This window comes from Pleurodeles waltl, chromosome 4_2, assembly GCF_031143425.1.
Source record: "Pleurodeles waltl isolate 20211129_DDA chromosome 4_2, aPleWal1.hap1.20221129, whole genome shotgun sequence".
NCBI classification, from domain to species: domain Eukaryota; kingdom Metazoa; phylum Chordata; class Amphibia; order Caudata; family Salamandridae; genus Pleurodeles; species Pleurodeles waltl.
This window is the reverse complement of record NC_090443.1, coordinates 944,299,677-944,306,475: the sequence shown is the minus strand read 5'-3', so window position 1 is coordinate 944,306,475 and position 6,799 is coordinate 944,299,677.

The following is a 6,799-nucleotide window of genomic DNA, read 5'->3' as shown; positions in this document are numbered from 1 at the left end:
TATTGTGTTGGGTGGTGGGGCAATGCATTATGTCTGTAATTAGTTTGTGATGCATGAGTTGGATATCTTTGCAGATAATGTGTTTGCATGTTGAGGGATGTGTTGGGGCAGAAACCATTTCTGGTGGAATGAGAATGAGAATTGGGCAGCATTTCTGGCCCTAGTCCCTAGTCCCTACCTGTCCCGAACAGACCCAAACAGACAGCTGCCCTTGTCCTCTCCGCCCTTTGCCTCGACGCCCGGGCTCAGACGCCCTGAATCCTAGCCTTTTATAGCCCTACTGGCCAATAAGAAGCTGGTCCTAACCCTAGCCAATCCGATTTTTTAAACCCTAATTTAGCCAATTAGTGGGAGACCCAGCCCTAATCACCAGTCACAGCCCTATTTCCTGACCCCCAATCACAGCCCCAGCCCTAAAACCAACAGCCAATCAGAATCCAAGCCCTATCCACCAATCACAGCCCTAGAAACCAACAGCCAATCAGAATCCAAGCCCTATCCACCAATCACAGCCCTAGATACCAACAGCCAATCAGAATCCAAGCCCTATCCACCAATCACAGCCCTAGAAACCAACAGCCAATCAGAATCCCAGCCCTATCCACCAATCACAGCCCTAGAAACCAACAGCCAATCAGAATCCAAGCCCTATCCACCAATCACAGCCCTAGAAACCAACAGCCAATCAGAATCCAAGCCCTATCCACCAATCACAGCCCTAGGAACCAACAGCCAATCAGAATCCAAGCCCTATCCACCAATCACAGCCCTAGAACCAACAGCCAATCAGAATCCCAGCCCTATCCACCAATCACAGCCCTAGAAACCAACAGCCAATCAGAATCCAAGCCCTATCCACCATTTACAGCCCTAGAACCAACAGCCAATCAGAATCCTAGCCCTATCCACCAATCACAGCCCTAGAACCAACAGCCAATCTGAATCCTGGCCCTATCCACCAATCACAGCCCTAGAATCAACAGCCAATCAGAATCCCAGCCCTATCCACCAATCACAGCCCTAGAAACCAACAGCCAATCAGAATCCCAGCCCTATCCACCAATTACAGCCCTAGAACCAACAGCCAATCAGAATCCTAGCCCTATCCACCAATCACAGCCCTAGAACCAACAGCCAATCTGAATCCTGGCCCTATCCACCAATCACAGCCCTAGAATCAACAGCCAATCAGAATCCCAGCCCTATCCACCAATCACAGCCCTAGAAACCAACAGCCAATCAGAATCCCAGCCCTATCCACCAATCACAGCCCTAGAACCAACAGCCAATCAGAATCCCAGCCCTATCCACCAATCACAGCCCTAGAAACCAACAGCCAATCAGAATCCCAGCCCTATCCACCAATTACAGCCCTAGAACCAACAGCCAATCAGAATCCTAGCCCTATCCACCAATCACAGCCCTAGAACCAACAGCCAATCTGAATCCTGGCCCTATCCACCAATCACAGCCCTAGAATCAACAGCCAATCAGAATCCCAGCCCTATCCACCAATCATAAATGCATCCCTGGAGCTAGCAACCAATGAAACACCATCTCCCAAAAGAACCTATCATAACAGCATATGCAACAACCACGAGGAACCTATATAAGGAGCAAGTTAACTAAAGTCCAGTCCCTGGGGACTGGGGGAGGCTACTGGTGCTCTATTCAGTATCTCCTTGGATACAGACAGGCTGAATCCACACTTTCAAGCTAGCAGAGTCTACTTTTCAGGTAAGGGGGAGATTGTTTAAGAGACAAACACTGCAATAGTGTTTGATGCCTCACTGGCAAACTCGGAATGGATTATTTTCCATAATTGTCTCCATCTTGTGTGGACTGTTTGATTGAACTGTAGACCCTCTGTCATTCTTTGTCTTTTAACACTATGTAATGTTCATATGTATTTGTTTCAGTAATATGTTGGGAATGATCAGTTTTTGTATTAGATTGCTTTATGTTGTATTTCTTTGAAAAATGTGATTCTCTAATAATAATTCAAATAATCTTTGAAAAACTACATGAGGGCACTCTTTCTTTTTTTCAATTTCAGATTTTTGAAAGTTTTGCAAAAAAGCCTCTTTGTATTCATTAATAGTTTTTTCAAATGCTAAAAGGTCAATTCCCTTGAACCTTTATTGTTCATATATCTTTTACTGTCCCTGGTTCTAGGTCAGTTGGGCTGCCCATGTTGTGGTTCACTTTCTACAAGTGGCACTTTCAGAACTGTGACTTAAAATCTGGCCTATCTATTAAAGAGGGTATTAAATCACAATTCTTTAGAGACCAAACATGACACCTGTTCCCAAACAAAGGTTATCACTTATTCATGCACTAAGGTAACCAAATGTTATCTTATGGGAGAGGTAGGCCGTGCAGTACTTACAAATTTAAGAGATTTTCAGTACCAGGACATGCAAAACTTAAAAGTACATGTTCAACTTTTTACATATGTTTTGAAGGGTTACTTAAGAGGGTGGCACAATAAGTGCTGCAGGCCTACTAGTAGCATTTAATTTACAGTACACGTAGTGCCACCTTACTAGAGAATTAAAAGTACACTAAATATGCCAATTTAATGTAAGCCAATCTTACAATGTTTTAGGGAGTGAGCACACTTCAGCAATGGTTAGCAGTGGTAAGCTGCAGAGGGTCCTAAGGGCAACAAAAACAAATTCCAGCAAAACAGGAGCGGAGAAGGCAAACAGTTTGGGGGAAGACCACCCTAAGGGTGACAGGTCTAATGATCTAGATACATTTTTATTACCAAATTAGCTGTATTCAATAATAACACCTCACAATTGTTTTTAATATTCAAAAAATTACTGCACCAGACCAAGTGAAAATTGTGACTGTAACATACCTAACACTTGCTGGCGACCTCTTGACATATTTTTCTAGCAATAACATTTTCAGCATAGAAAACTTTAAGCACATAAATAATTGCCCACTGCTAGCAACTACATCTTTCTTTTAACCCCTTCTGTGATCAGGATGTAATGGTTACATCCTGCGGCACAGTGCTCGTGTGCCCAGGACGTAACCATTACATCCTGGGCACAGAGCCCAGAGGGAGCGCAAGCGCTCCCTCTGTGGGGTTCCCTCCCCCCCAAGGCAGGGATGGAAGGGGAAGCCCTTCCCCTTCCACCACCGACCCTTCCACCCCCGTGACGTCAGTGAGCGATCTCACAGAGCGATCGGAAGAGAAATGATCAGCATTTCTCTTCCGATCACGTGGAGGAGGCTGAGAGGCTTCAAAGGGAAGGAAAGGAATTTCCTTCCCTGTGAAGTCTCTCAGAGCATTTCAAAAGCCGGATTGTAAAGCAATCCGGCTTTTGGAATGCCCACAAGACACCAGGGATTTATTCATTACAGGAAATTGGCATAAGGGGAGCGACCCAGGGGGGGCATTTTTTTTAAGGCCTTTTGATCGGCCTACTACTAGGCCGATCTGCCCCCAGGGGGGGCAGAAACCTCTAGGCACCAGGGATCATTTTTTTGTTTTGTTTTTGTTTTTTTGTTTTTTTTTAGAGGTGGGGAGCGACCCTTTAGGCAAGGGTCGCTCCCCTAGGAGGCAAATTATATTTGATCACCAACATCGTGGTAAAGTATCCTGGGAGTGTACATGATTCATTCATATTCCGTCACTGCACCATCAAACAACACTTCCAGGATGGACGATATGGAAATGTCCTACTTGTTGGTAAGTACAGAAACCTACTTATATACACACAGCACAGCAACCCTGTAGGACACACAACACATACACCACAACATCGACATGTGGCAAGGAAGACACTGAGGTTGTGACACTGCTAGGCATGTGTGATATCCTGACCCATTTGCATATAGACTATGGACAAATGACAGTACCAAATAACAACAGATGCCACTCCACAGACACAAGGGAACAATTTAAAACAACACACTGACAATGACATGGCCTCAACTGGCAGTACAACTTGGAAGATTAATCTTTCAAAATCACATCAATAACACTCAATCAAACATCCTTCCACCCAATACATACTGTGTAAGGGGTGTGTAATGTGTTATGCCGCAGGTCAAACACCATGACACACATAGCATGAGGATGACTACAGTGAAGGTGACATGGAATCATTGAGGCTGTACCAATATCTCACATCACTCCTGCTCTCACATTGCCAACTACCAAGAAGCAAGTGGACTGTGCGAAGAACACATATTGATGTGACAATATTTAAATGCACATTCCTACACATACGCATTGAGACAATTTCACATACACACAACAGATGTACAGGCATACGGACCTTCTGACACTCAAAATGACAACCTCACAATCAAGTTAGCCAGCTGAACTAGAACATGTTCAGATGTATAGGTACACATTACAACCTGAGTCGACTTGGCAAGGGCAGAGAAATAGGTCTGCTGAAAATTTGTCACACATGTGAAATTTGTGCACAGTTAATTGTCAACACGTCAGTGCTGACAACATACTGAGATGTGTTGTACATTGTCACCTAGCCATATCTAAGGGTCTCACTGATGTTTAAATAATTCTATTGCATATGTGAAATTGGATGGGATGTCCAGGGTATATAGATGCAACCGCGTTACCACCACTGTGGAATTGATTCTGTGTATGGAAGTATTATCTCACCCCCAGTTAAGACACAGGGACACCTCTTTCACATGACATAATTCAAGGGAGTACACAATATACTGCAACTCTACAAAAATACTGCTGACATCCGGTCAATCAGCCAAACACATGTTCGAATAAGGAAACAACCGAATGCTGATGGTACATCCTAGAAGCCTAGGATTCCACACAATAACACAAACACAGATGAGTCACAGACAACACAAGAGAACAACTGCCATGCAAAGTTATAATCATGGTGCAAGCTACATCAACATGTTCTCACTCATTTTCACTCATTTTCACTTTCAGCTGATCAGGGGTATGGGATCCAGCCATGAATCATGACCCTATTTGCAAACCCAAGCACTGCACCAGAGCGTGCCTATAATGAGGCACATTGGAGGACACGCACCATAGTCGAGAGGACCTTTGGCATCCTGAAGTCAAGATTGAGGTGCCTCGACATCACCAGAGGCAGCCTCCTATACTCACCAGAAATGGTGTGCAAAATCTTTTTGACCTGTGCCATCCTGCACAATATATGTGTAAGAAGGAACATTCCCCTATATGAACCCGACCCACAAATGCCTGAAGAGGAGGAAGAGGAGGATGCTGTCCATCAACATGAGGGGGACCATCCAAACACAGCTGCAGGATTGCGTCTGAGACAACATATTGTCCAAAATGTATTTTAGCTATACTCATCCATCACCACTGTCTTACCAAATGTCAATAAACACCTTTTCTAATCACTATATCATGGTCTGGATAATCATTTTTGCATAACATTATCCCTAACTATCAGAATCAGAGTGTAGCCTCATGGAGCATTGCAGAAATACAGATTAGGGTACAGAAAAATCCACATCAATTTTGATGTGTATGAATATACAGCCAAATTCTCACACACTGTAAATGACATATATCCTGTACATTTCAAATTTGAAGGGCAATAGCAGAGGACCACAGCTATTTCACACATACATGTTGGAAACATGGTTCATCGCAGCATATGACACACAACTAAGACACCATCAGTCAGTAAGAGAAAAGAATGCCTCATACATGAGGCAGTGGATGTGCTATTGCATTGGTCACAAGAAGGTATGACCAGACCCTTGACAGCAGTAAGTGTTACATCAGCTATCTTTGCAAGGAGTATGTGTGACAAGATTTCCATATAAGCAGCAAATTGATAGCACAAGTGCCCCAGGTATGACTAGCGTTGCTCACAAGACATCCCCTGCACATGGCAGCCCAGGTCCTAAGTCCTGCCACACCCATGTTCCCTGTCTCACTCCATGCTTCTTCAGAGGTCCCTTGAAAGGGAATTTGTGTACCCAGATAATCCCTCCTCTACACACACCCAGACTCACAATGTGAATCCATTGTGCTTCCCTCTTTAGTATGGTATGCCATAGTCATTGTACTTCAGTCTGCATGGACTTCTGGTTAAATAATGCACTGCCTTGTAGTCTGTAGGACCTGTAATCACCTGTACATTGCTTCCCATGTGAAAGGTACTGTTGGCCCTTTGAACTTGATTCTCACCTACAGGACTTGTGAGAGACTGAAGATGCACACACCTGTGAGCACCTCCATGCAGACCAGCCATTTGAACATGCACTGCCCTTGCAGCTGCCTGGACCAGCATAGAAGCTGCAATTTTATGTATAACACTGTTATCCATTGCCGTATAAATCACTTGTGTAACACAGCCCTTGGGTTATTGTGTTATGTTCCAACACACAGGACAAACACAGATTTCATTTTCCACAGTGTTGTTCCACCTTTGACCAGTCTCAGTCTGCTCACTGTGTATTTATCTTGTTAGATTTATTGATCCTGATTGACCCTGCATCCTCTTAGCCTGACTGGTTCCTGTATTTGCGTTACCATGAAGGTTCCCTGTGGCTACATTTGTATCATAGTTGCTTTCCCAGCCCTCACTTTCCTCCTGGGGTATTGTGTCAGGTGGGTCTACAATGCATACTCAAATACATTGTATAGCATAATCAGTTTCTTATCGTATCATGGAATGGAACTTGTCTCCAAATAGCCTAGGGATGGCCCATCCCTTGTCTGGGTTTCATGTATGCATGAGTGACAAATAGTGACAGTGTACCATGGCTGTATTCATGGATTGGGTATGGTGCCTCCAGC